At 49.3% G+C, this 19,839-nt stretch overlaps 1 protein-coding gene across 1 annotated transcript in view; it reads right to left on the reverse strand.

Moving 5' to 3' along the window:
• Positions 1-19,839, reverse strand: part of LOC124690439 — a 29,475-nt gene that overhangs the window by 3,032 nt on the left and 6,604 nt on the right. The gene's annotated exons all lie outside the window — the stretch shown is intronic.

A 19,839-nucleotide genomic window follows, 5' to 3' on the forward strand; every position in this document is an offset into this window, starting at 1 on the left:
CTTTTTTGTTTACTAACCATGTCAGGACCAGTTGATCCGGTCGCTGTTGACCCGGCCAAGATGACTAGTGAGGCGTTGCATGCTCACTTCACCCACCTTTTGGCATGCACGTGACGTCGATGCGTGCATTGGTGATGTGGACGCCAAACTCACCGATGCGCTGGACAAGCTGGATGGCCTCGAGACAGCTTTCAACTCCAAGCTCGACGCCAAGTTCCAGGAGCTGTTGACTCGGTTGCTGCCACCGCGCGACAACGTGCGACGACACGCACGTGATACGTCTCCAACGTATCGATAATTTCTTGTGTTCCATGCCACATTATTGATGTTATCTACATGTTTTATGCACACTTTATGTCATATTCGTGCATTTTCTGGAACTAACCTATTAACAAGATGCCGAAGTGCCGATTGCTCGTTTTCTGCTGTTTTTGGTTTCGGAAATCCTAGTAAAGAAATATTCTCGGAATTGGACGAAATAAAAGCCCGGAGGCCTATTTTCTCACGAAGCTTCCGGAAGACCGAAGACGAGACGAAGAGGGGCCACGGGGTGGCCAAACCCTAGGGCGGCGCGGCCCCCTTGGCCGCGCGGCCCCGTGGTGTGGGCCCCCGTGCCGTCTCTCGACTTGCCCTTCCGCCTACTTAAAGCCTCCGTGACGAAACCCCCGCACCGAGAGCCACGATACGGAAAACATTACCGAGACGCCGTCGCCGCCGATCCCATCTCGGGGGATCCTGGAGATCGCCTCCGGCACCCTCGCCGGAGAGGGGAATCATCTCCCGGAGGACTCTACACCGCCATGGTCGCCTCCGGAGTGATGAGTGAGTAGTCTACCCCTGGACTATGGGTCCATAGCAGTAGCTAGATGGTTGTCTTCTCCCCATTGTGCTATCATTGTCGGATCTTGTGAGCTGCCTATCATGATCAAGATCATCTATATGTAATTCTATATGTTGCGTTTGTTGGGATCCGATGAATAGAGAATACTTGTTATGTTGATTATCAAAGTTATGCTTATGTGTTGTTTATGATCTTGCATGCTCTCCGTTTCTAGTAGAGGCTCTGGCCAAGTTTTTACTTTTAACTCCAAGAGGGAGTACTTATGCTCGATAGTGGGTTCATGCCCGCATTGACACCGGGACGAGTGACGTAAAATTCTAAGGTTGTGTTGTGCTGTTGCCACTAGGGATAAAACATTGATGCTATGTCTAAGGATGTAGTTGTTGATTACATTACGCACCATACTTAATGCAATTGTCCGTTGCTTTGCAACTTAATACTGGAGGGGGTTCGGATGATAACCTCGAAGGTGGACTTTTTAGGCATAGATGCAGTTGGATGGCGGTCTATGTACTTTGTCGTAATGCCCAATTAAATCTCACTATACTCATCATGATATGTATGTGCATGGTCATGCTCTCTTTATTTGTCAATTGCCCAACCGTAATTTGTTCACCCAACATGCTGTTCGTCTTATGGGAGAGACACCTCTAGTGAACCGTGGACCCCGGTCCAATTCTCTTTACTCGAAATACAATCTATCGCAATACTTGTTTTTACCGTTTTCTCTGCAAACAATCATCTTCCACACAATACGGTTAATCCTTTGTTACAGCAAGCCGGTGAGATTGACAACCTCACCGTTTCGTTGGGGCAAAGTACTTTGGTTGTGTTGTGCAGGTTCCACGTTGGCGCCGGAATCTCCGGTGTTGCGCCGCACTACATCCCGCCGCCATCAACCTTCAACGTGCTTCTTGGCTCCTCCTGGTTCGATAAACCTTGGTTTCTTTCTCGAGGGAAAACTTGCTGCTGTGCGCATCATACCTTCCTCTTGGGGTTGCCCAACGAACGTGTGAAATACACGCCATCAAGCTCTTTTTCCGGCGCCGTTGCCGGGAGATCAAGACACGCTGCAAGGGGAGTCTCCACTTCTCAATCTCTTCACTTTGTTTTTGTCTTGCTTTATTTTATTTACTACTTTGTTTGCTGCACTAAATCAAAATACAAAAAAATTAGTTGCTAGTTTTACTTTATTTACTGTCTTGCACTCTATATCAAAAACACAAAAAAATTAGTTTACTTGCATTTACTTTATCTAGTTTGCTTTATTTACTATTGCTAAAATGGCCAACCCTGAAAATACTAAGTTGTGTGACTTCACTAGCACAAATAATAATGATTTCTTATGCACACCTATTGCTCCACCTGCTACTACAGCAGAATTCTTTGAAATTAAACCTGCTTTACTGAATCTTGTTATGAATAATCAATTTTCTGGTGTTAGTTCTGATGATGCTGCTGCCCATCTTAATAATTTTGTTGAACTATGTGAAATGCAAAAGTATAAAGATGTAGATGGTGATATTATTAAACTAAAATTGTTCCCTTTCTCATTAAGAGGAAGAGCTAAAGATTGGTTGCTATCTCTGCCTAAGAATAGTATTGATTCATGGACTAAATGCAAGGATGCTTTTATTGGTAGATATTATCCCCTGCTAAAATTATATCTTTGAGGAGTAGCATAATGAATTTTAAACAATTAGATACTGAACATGTTGCTCAAGCTTGGGAAAGAATGAAATCTCTGGTTAAAAACTGCCCAACCCATGGACTGACTACTTGGATGATCATCCAAACCTTCTATGCAGGACTAAATTTTTCTTCGCGGAACCTATTGGATTCAGCTGCTGGAGGTACTTTTATGTCCATCACTCTTGGTGAAGCAACAAAGCTTCTTGATAATATGATGATCAACTACTCTGAATGGCACACGGAAAGAGCTCCACAAGGTAAGAAGGTAAATTCTGTTGAAGAATCCTTTTCCTTGAATGATAAGGTTGATGCTATTATGTCTATGCTTGCGAATGATAGGACTAATGTTGATCCTAATAATGTTCCGTTAGCTTCATTGGTTGCACAAGAAGAACATGTTGATGTAAACTTCATTAAAAATAATAATTTCAACAACAATGCTTACCGGAACAATTCTAGTAATAACTATAGGCCATATCCTTATAATAATGACAACGGCTATGGTAATTCTTATGGAAATTCTTACAACAATAATAGGAATTCACCCACTGGACTTGAAGCCATGCTTAAAGAATTTATTAGTACACAAACTGCTTTTAACAAATCTGTTGAGGAAAAGCTCAATAAAATTGATATTCTTGTTTCTAGAGTTGATAGTCTTGCCTTCGATGTTGATCTTTTGAAATCAAAAGTTATGCCTAATAGGGATATTGAAAATAAAATTGTTACTACAGCAAATGCCATTCAAGTTAGAATTAATGAGAATATAAGATTAATGGCTGATCTGCGTGCTAGGTGGGATAGAGAAGAAAATGAAAAACTAGCTAAAGAGAAGAATATAGCTAAAGTTTGGACTATTACCACCACTAGTAATGCTAATGCTACACATGTTGCTGCACCTCCTACTCATACTAATAAAAGAATTGGTGTTAGCAATGTTTCCACTTCTAATGCAAAGCGCGAAAAACTGCCCGAAACTGCTAAAACCGCTGAAACCGCTCCGTGATAAAGTCGCTGAAATTTTTTCCAACATTGGGGATGATGATCCCATTGCTTTAGATTATAATGGTTTGAATTTTGATGATTGCCACATCTCTGAAGTTATAAAGTTCTTGCAAAAACTTGCTAAAAGTCCTAATGCTAGTGCTATAAATTTGGCTTTCACGCATCATATTACAAATGCTCTCATAAAAGCTAGAGAAGAGAAACTAGAGCGCGAAGCCTCTATTCCTAAAAAGCTAGAAGATGGTTGGGAGCCCATCATTAAGATGAAGGTTAAAGATTTTGATTGTAATGCTTTATGTGATCTTGGTGCAAGTATTTCGTTATGCCGAAGAAAATTTATAATATGCTTGACTTGCCACCGCTGAAAAATTGTTATTTGGATGTTAATCTTGCTGATCATTCTACAAAGAAACCTTTGGGTAAAGTTGATAATGTTCGCATTACCGTTAACAATAATCTTGTTCCCGTTGATTTTGTTGTCTTGGATATTGAATTCAATGCATCTTGTCCAATTATATTGGGAAGACCTTTTCTTCGAACTGTTGGTGCTATTATTGATATGAGGGAAGGTAATATAAAATATCAATTTCCTCTCAAGAAAGGTATGGAACACTTCCCTAGAAAGAGAATGAAGTTACCTTATGATTCTATCATTAGAACAAATTATGATGTTGATGCTTCATCTCTCGATGTTACTTGATACACACTTTCTGCGCCTAGCCGAAAGGCGTTAAAGAAAAGCGCTTATGGGAGACAACCCATGTTTTTACCTACAGTACTTTGTTTTTATTTTGTGTCTTGGAAGTTGTTTACTACTGTAGCAACCTCTTCTTATCTTAGTTTTGAGTTTTGTTGTGCCAAGTTAAGCCGTTGATAGAAAAGTAAGTACTAGATTTGGATTACTGCGCAGTTCCAGATTTCTTTCCTGTCACGAATCTGAGCCCACTGCCCTGCAGGAAGCTCAGAAAATTATGCCAATTTACGTGCATGATCCTCAGATATGTACGCAACTTTCATTCAATTTGAGCATTTTCATTTGAGCAAGTCTGGTGCCATTTTAAAATTCGTCAATACGAACTGTTCTGTTTTGACAGATTCTGCCTTTTATTTCGCATTGCCTCTTTCGCTATGTTGGATGAATTTCTTTGATCCACTAATGTCCAGTAGCATTATGCAATGTCCAGAAGTGTTAAGAATGATTGTGTCATCTCTGAATATGTCAATTTATATTGTGCACTAACCCTCTAATGAGTTGTTTCGAGTTTGGTGTGGAGGAAGTTTTCAAGGATCAAGAGAGGAGTATGATACAACATGATCAAGGAGAGTGAAAGCTCTAAGCTTGGGGATGCACCCGGTGGTTCACCCCTGCATATATCAAGAAGACTCAAGCGTCTAAGCTTGGGGATGCCCAAGGCATCCCCTTCTTCATCGACAAATTATCAGGTTCCTCCCCTGAAACTACATTTTTATTCGGCCACATCTTATGTGCTTTTTCTTGGAGCGTCGGTTTGTTTTTGTTTTTGTTTTGTTTGAATAAAATGGATCCTGGCATTCACTTTATGGGAGAGATACACGCTCCGCTGTAGCATATGGACAAATATGTCCTTGGTTTCTACTCATAGTATTCATGGCGAAGTTTCTCCTTCGTTAAATTGTTATATGGTTGGAATTGGAAAATGATACATGTAGTAATTGCTATAAATGTCTTGGGTAATGTGATACTTGGCAATTGTTGTGCTCATGTTTAAGCTCTTGCATCATATGCTTTGCACCCATTAATGAAGAAATACATAGAGCATGCTAAAATTTGGTTTGCATATTTGGTTTCTCTAAGGTCTAGATAATTTCTAGTATTGAGTTTGAACAACAAGGAAGACGGTGTAGAGTCTTATAATGCTTTCAATATGTCTTTTATGTGAGTTTTGCTGCACCGTTTCATCCTTGTGTTTGTTTCAAATAAGCCTTGCTAGCCTAAACCTTGTATCGAGAGGGAATACTTCTCATGCATCCAAAATACTTGAGCCAACCACTATGCCATTTGTGTCCACCATACCTACCTACTACATGGTATTTTCCGCCATTCCAAAGTAAATTGCTTGAGTGCTACCTTTAAAACTCCATCATTCACCTTTGCAATATATAGCTCATGGGACAAATAGCTTAAAAACTATTGTGGTATTGAATATGTAATTATGCACTTTATCTCTTATTAAGTTGCTTGTTGTGCGATAACCATGTTTATCGGGGAACGCCATCAACTCATTGTTGAATTTCATGTGAGTTGCTATGCATGTTCGTCTTGTCTGAAGTAAGGGCGATCTACACTGAGTTGAATGGTTTGAGCATGCATATTGTGAGAGAAGAACATTGGGCCGCTAACTAAAGCCATGATTCATGGTGGAAGTTTCAGTTTTGGACAAATATCCTCAAATCTCTAATGAGAAAAGAAATTGTTGTCAAATGCTTAAAGCATTAAAAGAGGAGTCCATTATCTGTTGTCTATGTTGTCCCGGTATGGATGTCTAAGTTGAGAATAATCAAAAGCGAGAAATCCAAATGCGAGCTTTCTCCTTAGACCTTTGTACAGGCGGCATAGAGGTACCCCTTTGTGAAACTTGGTTAAAGCATATGTATTACGGTGATAATCCAGGTAGTCCAAGCTAATTAGGACAAGGTGCGAGCACTATTAGTACACTATGCATGAGGCTTGCAACTTATAAGATATAATTTACATGATGCATATGCTTTATTACTACCGTTGACAAAATTGTTTCATGTTTTCAAAATCAAAGCTCTAGCACAAATATAGCAATCGATGCTTTTCCTCTATGAGGACCATTCTTTTACTTTCAATGTTGAGTCAGTTCACCTATTTCTCTCCACCTCAAGAAGCAAACACTTGTGTGAACTGTGCATTGATTCCTACATACTTGCTTATTGCACTTATTATATTACTCTATGTTGACAATATCCATGAGATATATATGTTACAAGTTGAAAGCAACCGCTGAAACTTAATCTTCTTTTGTGTTGCTTCAATACCTTTACTTTGAATTATTGCTTTATGAGTTAACTCTTATGCAAGACTTATTGATGCTTGTCTTGAAGTGCTATTCATGAAAAGTCTTTGCTTTATGATTCACTTGTTTACTCATGTCATACACATTGTTTTGATCGCTGCATTCACTACATATGCTTTACAAATAGTATGATCAAGCTTATGATGGCATGTCACTCCGTAAATTATCTTTGTTATCGTTTTACCTCGCTCGGGACGAGCAGTAACTAAGCTTGGGGATGCTGATACGTCTCCAACGTATCGATAATTTCTTGTGTTCCATGCCACATTATTGATGTTATCTACATGTTTTATGCACGATTTATGTCATATTCGTGCATTTTCCGGAACTAACCTATTAACAAGATGCCGAAGTGCCGCTTGTCGTTTTCTGCTGTTTTTGGTTTCAGAAATCCTAGTAAAGAAATATTCTCGGAATTGGACGAAATAAAAGCCCAGAGGCCTATTTTCTCACGAAGCTTCCAGAAGACCGAAGACGAGACGAAGAGGGGCCACGGGGTGGCCAAACCCTAGGGCGGCGCGGCTGTCGTGGTATCGTCACGGCATATGCTACGGGGTAGCTAAAGTTAGGTGGTTCCTGTATGGGCGTCGACGGTATCCGGATGCGGGATTGGTACACAGCACGCGGTGATGTACCCAGGTTCAGGGCCCTCGCGGTGGAGGTAAAACCCCTACTCCTGCATGTCTGATGTATATGACAGTATATGGTGTTACATAGTTGCTCCTTGAGCTGTTTGTCCTGAGGAGGAAGAAGCTACTGTGAGCTAAGAGGGAGCCGGGCCAGCTTGAAGAGAGCCTGGCCGGCTGCTCGTATCTGAGCCGAGTGAGAGAGAGGGCAGCGTTGGCCCTTGGAGAGAATGAGCCTGAAGGGCTTCCCCCTGGTGTGTCTTATATAGTGGCACCCAGGGGACAAGGGATGGCCCACATGCACTGTACATGATATGACTGCTGGGGTCTCATCAACTGTACACTACAGTGCTACTATTGCACCACAGTGAGTCTAGTCTACCTATCGATAGCCTGTACGTAGCTGCCTGGTCGTCGTCCCGATCGTACTCCTGACAGGGGATCCAATGCCTTGTATGCTTGATCGATCCTATCTTTGGCCTTGGATGCTGGGACGTGGAGCAGCTCATTGTATGAAGCCGGTTGATACGTAGCCTGGAGGAGCGGCCGGCCATGCATGATGCTTGCTGTACGTAGAGGTTGGAAGTAGTAGCAGGAGCCGGCCAAGACGTGCTCCCGAGCGAGCGTGGGCGCGCGTGAGGAGCTGCAGCAGCCGGTAGCTGCCAAGCTCGAGCGAGCCGGCCAGCGCTGGGGCGTCATCCGGCCCAGTGAAGGAGAAGCCGGCCGAGGGCCCGCGAGCCGGAAGCTGGCCTGGGATCGGCCGAAGCCGGACGCAGTCCAGCGCGCGGGTAGGCCCAGCCGGAGAGGCAGCCCAGCCGGCCGGGGGAGCCGGACCGGGCGAAGCCGGATGGGCCACAGGAGCCGGAAGCCGGCCCAGCGCACGGTTCTCCTTCTATTTCTTCTTTGCTTCATATCTTTTGATCCGTGGCACATTTTCTTGATCCGCGAAATGTGGCGTGCTCGTAAACTCGAGGATTTTGCCATACCGGGGGTAATATCCCCGTCATTAGCCCCCGAGCCTGCGTGGGACTCGAATTGCAGTCGAGTCGCGGGGAGGGTCCCGAACGCGATGTTGATGATGTAGATGATGATGGCGATGTCGATGTAGACCATGGCGTGGCGTGGGTGAGAGGCGCGGAGTCGCCAAGGCTGATCTCAACCATGCGTAAGGCGGCGAAGGCGCAGCCGGACGAGGCGAGGAAGGCGCAGTCGGACGATGGCGGAGGCGCAGCCGGACGAGGCGGCGAAGGCGCAGCCGGACGACGAAGGCACAGCCGGATGAGGCGTGAAGACGCAGCCGGACGAGGCGGCGAAGGCGCAGCCGGACGAAGAGGGCGTAGCCGGACGAGGCGTCGAAGGCGCAGCCGGACGATGGCCGCGAGGGCCCAGCCGGACGAGGCGACGAAGGCGTAGCCGGACGAGACGACGAAGGCGCAGCCGGACGAGGCGACGAAGTCGCAGCCGGACGAGGCGACTAAGGCGCAGCCGGACGAGGCGACGAAGTCGCAGCCGGACAAGGTGCAGCCGGACGAGGCGGCGAAGGCGCAGCCGGACGAGACGACGAAGGTGCAGCCGGACGAGGCGACGAAGTCGCAGCCGGACGAGGCGCAGCCGGACGAGGCGCGAAGGCGCAGCCAGACGGCGAAGGCGCAGTCGGAAGAGGCGCGAAGGCGCAGCCGGACGAGGCGACGAAGGCACAGCCGGACGAGGCGCAGCCGGACGAGGCGACGAAGGCACAGCCGGACGAGGCGCAGCCGGACGAGGCGACGAAGTCGCGGCCGGACAAGGCGCAGCCGGACGAAGCGACGAAGTCGCAGCCGGACGAGGCGCAGCCGGACGAGGCGACGAAGTCGCAGCCGGACAAGGCGCAGCCGGACGAGACGACGAAGGCACAGCCGGACGAGGCGACGAAGTCGCAGCCGGACAAGGCGCAACCGGACGAGGCGGCGAAGGCGCAGCCGGGCGAGGCGGCGAAGGCGCAGCCGGGCGAGGCGACGAAGGCGCAGCCGGACGAGGCGACGAAGGCACAGCCGGACGAGGCGCAGCCGGACGAGGCGACGAAGTCGCAGCCGGACAAGGCGCAACCGGACGAGGCGGCGAAGGCGCAGTCGGAAGAGGCGCGAAGGCGCAGCCGGACGAGGCGGCGAAGGCGCAGCCGGACGAGGCGACGAAGGCACAGCCGGACGAGGCGCAGCCGGACGAGGCGACGAAGTCGCAGCCGGACAAGACGCAACCGGACGAGGCGGCGAAGGACTCGGTGTCCGCCGGCTCGTGCTGAAGAGCACCCGGAAGTGGTCGCTGAGGACCGCCAGCTCGAAGGCTCTGGGCCGCTGGCAAGGTGGACTCGGTGTCCGCCGGCTCGTGCTGAAGAGCACCCGGAAGTGGTCGCTGAGGACCGCCTGCTCGAAGGCTCTGGGCCGCTGGCAAGGTGGACGCGGTGTCCGCCGGCTCGTGCTCAAGAGCACCCGGAAGTGGTCGCTGAGGACCGCCAGCTCGAAGGCTCTGGGCCGCTGGCAAGGTGGACTCGGTGTCCGCCGGCTCGTGGCCGAAGAGCACCCGGAAGGTGGACCTTGGGGTCCGCCAACTCGATGAAGTCCATCGGAGATAGTCATATAAGAGACAAAGTTAGTCAAGTAAAGACATATAATATATGGAGCCTTAGCAGTGCTAGCTTTATGTAGAGGGATGTTGGCTCGGTTTCGTCCGAGCCCCCTGGAGTCATTTTCATGTCCCCCCCGCTCTTTGGCTTTTTCTCTTGCCAGCCATACAGCCAGGTTGCGGTCTGTAGCTAGGTCAAGAGTGGGCCGCAAAGTGGAGCGCACGAGTACTTAGACTTTGAGGGGCGGACTCATTCGAGCTACATCGGCGAAGGCCGGGATGCCCAAGGTGATCTCTCTTTGGACGTTGTTCATGTGAGGCGACCTCCAGCTTTTGCTCTTGCTAGCCATGAAGCCGGGTTGCGGACAACAGCTGAGTCGAAGAGTGGGCCTTTGGTACCGTACACACTACTAAGCCGTCTGTGGGATAGAGCATTTTGGACCAACCGGCGAGCCCCCGGGACGAGTTGAATCGGTCCGGGGTTAAGCAGCAAAGTGCGGCGGAAGAGGGGTAGCCCCCGAGTGTAACTCGAGTTACCCGACTGAGCAGTGGTGCGGAGGGTTACTCAGCATTACTTACCTTTTGTTTTTGCTGTAGGGTTGATCTCGATAGTGATGACGAGTTGTTGAAGCCGTAGAGGCGAGGGAGTGGTTGGTGGCCTCAGCCGGTTTGGCTCCGGCCGGCCAAGCCATCAAACGCGCCGTGAATGGCGCCGAGGGCGCAGCCGGCAGGCGAGTCGGTGCAAGCGCAGCCGGAAGAGGGCGAAGGTGCAGCCGGTGTGAGAGGGGGAGAGCCCCCGAGTGTCTCTCGGGTTGGCCGATTTGCGCGCGCGGGGAAGTGTCGATGGCTGATGGCCTCGGGCGGCTTGATTCCAGCCGGCCAAGCTACCAAACGCGTTGCAGATGTACGAGTCGATGCAGATTCCGGCTGCACAGATTCAGCCGGACGGGCGACCAAACGCGCTCGGGCTGGTTCAGTCGGTGCAGGCTCCACTCATCCCATTCCCAGCCGGCCTGGACAGGCGGAACCGGTACGAGCGGAGTCGAGCGACCAACCAAACGAACCCAGCCCCAGCCGGGATAAGGACAACCCGCCCAGCCGGCACTGGCGCAGCCGGCTCGATCGATCGAACATCGAGCGGATTCAGTCGGCGGCATGTTTCAGCCGGACAAATTTTTTTTTTTTCAGCCGGCGGCTTATTTCTCTTTTTTCTTTTTTCTTTTGCTCCAACCGGCAACTTATTTTCCTCAGCTAGGAGGATTTTTCTATTTTCAGCCGGACACTAGTTCCCCTTTTTTTTTTCTTTGCTTTCTCCAACCGACCGCCATGCACACTCAACCGGCCCCATGTTTCTTTTCTTTTTTTCTTCACCTGCATACGCAAAGGAGGAGCGGGCCGACGCTCACGTTGAAGACGAGGCGCGGCAGCCGGAGGCGCGGCCGGCGATGCAGGGCGGCGCTTGAGCTGGAGCCGGGGGGGCGGCAGCCGGAGGAGATGGAGCGCGCAACGGAGCTGGGTGCCGCGGAGCAGCGGCGAGTGAAGCCGGCATAGGCGCGAGCCGGCGGCCGCCGTGGCGGGTGGCATGCGAGGATGCTGCGGGAGAGGAGCGCGGCGGAGCTGGCCGCTGCAGGAGCGGCGGACGGCGGCGACGTGCACGGGGCGCAGCAGCCGGAGGTGTGGCACGCGCGTGGTCACGCAGCCGGATGCGGCGATGGCGAAGGATAGAGGAGCTCGGGGGAGCCGCCCGCGGCGTACACGGGCGCGGCAGCCGGAAGATGTATGCAGGAGCGAAGCCGGATGGTGGCCGCGTAGGCCGTATCCGTCGGAGGTGGCCGTGCATGGGGCGCAGCTGGCCGCAAGCCGGTCGGGGCGCGGCAGCCGGAAACCGGAGATGGCCGCGGCGAAGCCGGACGTGCGCAGCAGCCGGAGGTGTGGGGCGCGCACGCGGCCTGAGTGGCGCTGAAGCCGGCCGGGGGCCATCCCGGCGGGCGGACGCGGCGGAGGGCGAGCCGGAGATGGTGCAGCGAGCCGGAGCTGGAAGCCGGCCCACGCGGGAGTGGACGCAGCGCACGAGCGCGTGTGGCGCTCGCAGGGCGGCGCGGATGGAGCCACTGCTTCTGCTCGATGGCGCGGGGCGTTGCCGCTGCATGTGTATACGTGCTTCTCATGCTAGCTTCTCGCGTACGCGCGCTGGGCTTCTGTCGCCTTGCGCTGTAGCTTGTCTGCACGGGGAGTGCTGCAGTTGCCGTCTATGGTCTGGCCGCTGCCGCCAGGTGTGCATGCGCGCATGCTGCTGCTTGCTTAAGTTGGTTGTTGCTTGATTGCTCTATCAAAAAGAGACAGCAACCGGTGAAAGTACAAGAAATAATATAGCTTCTTTAGATTGATAGGGAGCAATGCATGCGTAAAGTTAGCTGCCGCTCTGCTCTAGTTTTGCTTATGTGAGGTAGAAGATAGAGGGAACCAAGAGACTTAGCTCCAACAGCCGGCTATTGCGGACGTGGTCGTCGCCGCTGCATGGCGCCTGCTGCATGCGCGCGCTGCTCTGCTCACGCACGCCGGCACGCGTGCTGGATCGCGTTTGCGCGCTCGGCGGCGCTGCTGCTTGACGCTGTGCGCGCTCCTGGGACGGCGCCCGAGACGGCGCGGTGAGCCGGAGGTCGACGTGGGCGGCGCCGGGCTTGAGGGCGCGGGCGCAGCCGACAGCGACGACGCAGGAATGGTGCGGGCGAACGCGGAGGCGGTCCATGCGCTTTTCGCTATGCTCTGCTGCCCGCATGCGCGCGGGCGGTACGCGCGCAGCTCATGCGTGCAGGCATGTGTGGCTTGGCTTGCTGCTGGATGGTGCGGCCGGGCCAGCTAGGCATGCAGCAGTTCCCCGGGGCCAAGCCCCCGGGTTTTCTTACAGACACCGGTGTTGGTGAAGATGAAGAGCACGCGGCGGGGGCGCAGCCCGCGGCGGCGTTGGTGGAGAAGGTGGCCGCGGCGTCGAGCCCGGCGACGGCTAGGATGGTGAAGAAGCTCGCGGCGTTGAAGGCCGCGGCGGTGAGGACGTGCCCGAAGAGGGCGGCGATGCCGGCGGCGTTGAAGGCCGCGGCAGAGACGAGCCCTTGCTCGAGGAGGGCGGCGAAGCCGGCGGCGATGAAGGCCGTGGCGGTGATGATGATGAGGAAGGGTCCCGTCCAGACGAACTCCGGTCGGCGCCACTGCAGGCCCCACGGTGGGCGCCAAATGTCGTGGTATCGTCACGGCATATGCTACGGGGTAGCTAAAGTTAGGTGGTTCCTGTATGGGCGTCGACGGTATCCGGATGCGGGATTGGTACACAGCACGCGGTGATGTACCCAGGTTCAGTGGCCCTCGCGGTGGAGGTAAAACCCCTACTCCCGCATGTCCGATGTATATGACAAGTATATGGTGTTACATAGTTGCTCCTTGAGCTGTTTGTCCCGAGGAGGAAGAAGCTACCGTGAGCTAAGAGGAGCCGGGCCAGCTTGAAGAGAGCCTGGCCGGCTGCTCGTATCTGAGCCGAGTGAGAGAGAGGGCAGCGTTGGCCCTTGGAGAGAATGAGCCTGAAGGGCTTCCCCCTGGTGTGTCTTATATAGTGGCACCCAGGGGACAAGGGATGGCCCACATGCACTGTACATGATATGACTACTGGGGTCTCATCAACTGTACACTACAGTGCTACTATTGCACCACAGTGAGTCTAGTCTACCTATCGATAGCCTGTACGTAGCTGTCTGGTCGTCGTTCCGATCGTACTCCTGGCAGGGGATCCAATGCCTTGTATGCTTGATCGATCCTATCTTTGGCCTTGGATGCTGGGACGTGGAGCAGCTCATTGTATGAAGCCGGTTGATACGTAGCCTGGAGGAGCGGCCGGCCATGCATGATGCTTGCCGTACGTAGAGGTTGGAAGTAGTAGCAGGAGCCGGCCAAGACGTGCTCCCGAGCGAGCGTGGGCGCGCGTGAGGAGCTGCAGCGAGCCGGTAGCTGCCAAGCTCGAGCGAGCCGGCCAGCGCTGGGGCGTCATCCGGCCCAGTGAAGGAGAAGCCGGCCGAGGGCCCGCGAGCCGGAAGCTGGCCTGGGATCGGCCGAAGCCGGACGCAGTCCAGCGCGCGGGTAGGCCCAGCCGGAGAGGCAGCCCAGCCGGCCAGGGGGGAGCCGGACCGGGCGAAGCCGGATGGGCCACAGGAGCCGGAAGCCGGCCCAGCGCACGGTTCTCCTTCTATTTCTTCTTTGCTTCATATCTTTTGATCCGTGGCACATTTTCTTGATCCGCGAAATGTGGCGTGCTCGTAAACTCGAGGATTTTGCCATACCGGGGGTAATATCCCCGTCAGCGGCCCCCCCCTTGGCCGCGCGGCCCTGTGGTGTGGGCCCCCCGTGCCGCCTCTCGACTTGCCCTTCCGCCTACTTAAAGCCTCCGTGACGAAACCCCCAGTACCGAGAGCCACGATACGGAAAACATTACTGAGACGCCGTCGCCGCCGATCCCATCTCGGGGGATCCCGGAGATCGCCCTCCGGCACCCCGCCGGAGAGGGGAATCATCTCCCGGAGGACTCTACACCGCCATGGTCGCCTCCGGAGTGATGAGTGAGTAGTCTACCCCTGGACTATGGGTCCATAGCAGTAGCTAGATGGTTGTCTTCTCCCCATTGTGCTATCATTGTCGGATCTTGTGAGCTGCCTATCATGATCAAGATCATCTATATGTAATTCTATATGTTGCGTTTGTTGGGATCCGATGAATAGAGAATACTTGTTATGTTGATTATCAAAGTTATGCTTATGTGTTGTTTATGATCTTGCATGCTCTCCGTTTCTAGTAGAGGCTCGGCCAAGTTTTTACTTTTAACTCCAAGAGGGAGTACTTATGCTCGATAGTGGGTTCATGCCTCGCATTGACACCGGGACAAGGACGAAAGTTCTAAGGTTGTGTTGTGTTGTTGCCACTAGGGATAAAACATTGATGCTATGTCTAAGGATGTAGTTGTTGATTACATTACGCACCATACTTAATGCAATTGTCTCGTTGCTTTGCAACTTAATACCGGAGGGGGTTCGGATGATAACCCGAAGGTGGACTTTTTAGGCATAGATGCAGTTGGATGGCGGTCTATGTACTTTGTCGTAATGCCCAATTAAATCTCACTATACTCATCATGATATGTATGTGCATGGTCATGCTCTCTTTATTTGTCAATTGCCCAACTGTAATTTGTTCACCCAACATGCTGTTCGTCTTATGGGAGAGACACCTCTAGTGAACTGTGGACCCCGGTCCAATTCTCTTTACTCGAAATACAATCTATCGCAATACTTGTTTTTACTGTTTTCTCTCGCAAACAATCATCTTCCACACAATACGGTTAATCCTTTGTTACAGCAAGCCGGTGAGATTGACAACCTCACTGTTTCGTTGGGGCAAAGTACTTTGGTTGTGTTGTGCAGGTTCCACGTTGGCGCCGGAATCTCCGGTGTTGCGCCGCACTACATCCCGCCGCCATCAACCTTCAACGTGCTTCTTGGCTCCTCCTGGTTCGATAAACCTTGGTTTCTTTCTGAGGGAAAACTTGCTGCTGTGCGCATCATACCTTCCTCTTGGGGTTGCCCAACGAACGTGTGAAATACACGCCATCAGCACGCCGCGTTCCTCGTGCGGATGTGCCTGCGGGTACCGCTCCTGCTCCAGCAGCCGCACATGACGCGCCTTCTGATGAAGGATACGAAGACTATGAAGGGGATGCGGACGAGCAGGTCGAGGAGAACGTGCTGGATGGCGAGGAAGTTGAATAACCTGCACCTGGTCGTCCACGACAACTGAACCGCAACGCTCGCCCACCTCCACGTCCGGTACGTAATGATGATGATCATGTTGCTAAGCTGAAACTGAATATTCCGCCATTTGAGGGTAGATATAATCCTGATGCATATCTTACATGGGAATTGGAGGTAGAACAACGCTTTGCATGTTTAAAATACCCTGATCACTTGCGTGTTACTGCTACTACTTGTGAGTTCAAAGATTTTGCTTCTATTTGGTGGTCTGAATATTGTAGAGCACATCCAGCAAATATTCCTGCTACATGGGTTGGGTTAAAACTTGCTATGCGTACTCGTTTTGTTCCTCCATATTATCAACGTGATTTGCTGAAAAAATTATCTCGCTTAGAACAAGGAAAAAATTCTGTAGAAGACTATTATCAAGAATTGCAAACTTGCATGATTCGATGTGGTATTGTAGAGGATAATGAGGCTATGCTTGCACGTTTCTTTGGTGGTTTGAATAAAGAGATTCAACATATTTTAGATTATAAGGAGTACAACACTATTACTCGTTTGTTTCATCTTGCTTGCAAAGCTGAACGTGAAGTGCAGGATCGTCAACCACCATGGAGAAGAGCTAATATTTCTGCAAGTCGTACATCGTCGTGGTCTCCTCGACAATCAGCGCCACCATGTCGTGGTACTGCACCAGCTCCTACTACCTCCAAGTACACCGCGCCTGCATCACGAGCACCACCTGCTGCTACTCCACCACCATCTGCTGGTCCTCCTCGGAGTTCCTCTTCGATGGCCTCCACGGGGAAGACACGCGACATACAATGTCGCAAATGCTTGGGATTTGGACACATAGAGAGAGAATGCAGAACCAAGCGTGTGATGTTGGTGCGTGAAGATGGATAATATGATTCTGCAAGTGATTTTGATGAAGACACATTGGCCCTTATTGCTGCACGTGATGGCGCCAATTCTGATTCTGAGAGAGAAATGGAGGTAATGGAAGCTGACACTGCTGATCAGTACAGGAGCTTAGTTGCACAGCGTGTCTTGAGCGTGCAATTGAGCAAAGCTGAGCATGATCAACGCCACAATCTGTTCCAAACACGAGGCGTTGTAAAAGAGCGAGCTATACGGATCATCATTGATGGAGGGAGCTGCAATAATCTGGCTAGCGTTGACATGGTGGATAAGCTTTCTCTCCCTACAAGACAGTGCACACATCCATACTACATTCAATGGTTTGAGAGCTCTCGTAAGCTCAAGGTAACAAGAACTACACGTGTGCATTTTACTATTGGTACATATTCTGATTTTGTTGATTGTGATGTTGTACCTATGCAAGCTTGTTCTTTGTTACTTGGTAGACCTTGGCAATTTGATAGAGAATCTGTTCATAATGGTAGAACTAATCAGTATTCTCTTATGCATGATGGAAAGAAAATTGGTCTCAAACCTATGACTCCTGAATAAATAGTTAAAGATGATCTTGCTAGAGCTAGTAGAGTAAAAAACGAGGAGAAACATAAGAGTGAAAATCAGATTATTGCTGCAGATTTTGTGCCACATAAGACTAATACTAAATCTGATTCAAACCATGCTACTGAAATTCGTTTGAAAAATCCTTGTTTGCTTGCTAGCAAATCTGATATTGCTGAACTTGATGTGAACACTACTCAATGCTATGCTATTATTTGCAAAGAAGTTCTGTTTTCATTTGAGGATATGCCTCCTTCTTTGCCACTTGTGGTTGCTAACCTTTTGCAGGAATTCATTGATGTGTTCCCACAAGATGTTCCACCTGGATTACCACCTATTAGTGGGATAGAACACCAAATTGACTTGATTTCAGGAGCTTCGCTGCCCAACCGTGCACCATATCGTACCAATCATGAAGAGACCAAAGAGATTCAACGACAAATTCAGGTTCTCCAAGATAAAGGTTACATTCGTGAGTCTCTTAGTCCATGTGATATCCCTATTATCTTGGTACCTAAGAAGGATGGTTCTTCACGCATGTGTACTGATTGTAGAGCTATTAATAATATTACCATTCGATACCGTCATCCAATACCTCGTTTAGATGATATGCTTGATGAATTGAGTGGTTCTATTATGTTCTCTAAAGTTGAGTTGCGTAGTGGTTACCACCAGATTCGTATGCAATTAGGAGATGAATGGAAAACAACGTTTAAAACTAAGTTCGGTTTATATGAGTGGTTAGTAATGCCTTTGGGTTTAACTAATGCACCTAGTACTTTCATGAGACTGATGAACAAAGTTTTACATGCTTTTATTGGACGTTTTGTGGTGGTATACTTTGATGATATTCTGATTTATAGCAAATCTTTGGAGGAACATTTGGATCATTTACGTGCTGTTTTCAATGCTTTACGTGATGCACGTTTGTATGGTAATCTTGAGAAGTGCACCTTTTGCATCAATCGAGTTGCGTTTCTTGGCTATGTTGTTACTGCGCAGGGAATTGAAGTTGATCCAGCCAAGATTGAGGCAATTGAGAGTTGGCCGCAGCCAAAGACGGTCACACAAGTGAGGAGTTTTCTTGGCCTCGCTGGTTTCTATAGGCGCTTTGTGAAAGATTTTGGATCCATTGCTGCGCCACTGAATGAGCTTAGCAAGAAGGATGTGTCCTTTGTTTGGGGTGATGCACAACAAGAAGCCTTCATGGTTCTGAAAGATAAGTTAACACATGCTCCATTACTCCAACTTTCTGATTTCAATAAGACTTTTGAGCTTGAATGTGATGCTAGTGGAATTGGTTTGGGAGGTGTGTTGTTACAAGAGGGCAAACCTGTTGCATATTTTAGTGAGAAATTGAGTGGGCCTAGTCTGAACTATTCTACTTATGATAAAGAATTATATGCGCTGGTTCAGACATTAGAAACTTGGCAACATTATTTATGGCCTAAACAATTTGTTATACATTCTGATCATGAATCTTTGAAGCATATTCGTAGTCAAACTAAGTTGAATCGTCGCCATGCAAAGTGGGTTGAGTTTATTGAGTCTTTTCCTTATGTTATCAAACACAAAAATGGTAAAGATAATGTTATTGCTGATGGTTTGTCGCGCCGATATACTATGCTATCTCAACTTGACTTCAAGATTTTTGGATTAGAAACCATAAAGGAACAATACTTGCATGATGCTGATTTTAAAGATGTGTTGCTGAATTGTAAAGATGGTAGAACATGGAATAAATTCGTCATCAATGATGGATTTGTGTTCCGTGCTAACAAGCTATGCATCCCAGATGGTTCCGTTCGTCTTTTGTTGTTGTAGGAGGCGCATGGAGGAGGATTGATGGGACACTTTGGTGTGAAGAAGACGGAGGATGTACTTTCTGCACACTTCTTTTGGCCACGTATGCGTCGAGATGTTGAAAGATTTGTGGCACGCTGCACGACATGTCAAAAAGCTAAATCTCGACTTAATCCACATGGTTTATATATGCATCTTCCTGTTCCTAGTGTACCTTGGAAGGATATTTCTATGGATTTCGTTTTGGGTTTGCCTCGTACACATAAGGGGGGATAGTATCTTTGTTGTTGTGGATCGGTTTTCTAAGATGGCACACTTTATTCCATGTCACAAGACTAATGATGCTACACATGTTTCTGATTTGTTCTTTCGCGAAATTGTTCGTTTACATGGTGTGCCTAATACTATTGTTTCTGATCGTGATACTAAGTTTCTTAGCCACTTTTGGAGATGTTTATGGGCTAAGTTGGGGATTAAATTGCTGTTTAGTACTACATGTCATCCCCAAACTGATGGACAAACTGAATAGTAAATAGAACTTTGTCTACTATGTTGCGGGCTGTTTTGAAGAAGAACTTAAAATTGTGGGAAGGATGTTTACCTCATGTTGAATTTGCTTACAATCGTTCGCTGCATTCTACCACTAAGATGTGCCCATTTGAGATTGTTTATGGTTTTGTACCACGTGCACCTATTGATTTGTTGCCTTTACCATCTTCTGTGCAAAATAATTTGGATGCTACAGACCGTGGTGAATTGATACTAAAATTGCATGAGACTACTAAAGACAACATAACACGCATGAATGCTAAGTACAAAATTGCTGGGGATAGAGGAAGAAAGCATGTTGTGTTTGATGTTGGTAATCTTGTTTGGTTGCATTTGCGCAAAGATCGTTTTTCTGAATTGCGCAAGTCTAAACTAAT

Source organism: Lolium rigidum, chromosome 2 (assembly GCF_022539505.1).
Source record: "Lolium rigidum isolate FL_2022 chromosome 2, APGP_CSIRO_Lrig_0.1, whole genome shotgun sequence".
NCBI classification, from domain to species: domain Eukaryota; kingdom Viridiplantae; phylum Streptophyta; class Magnoliopsida; order Poales; family Poaceae; genus Lolium; species Lolium rigidum.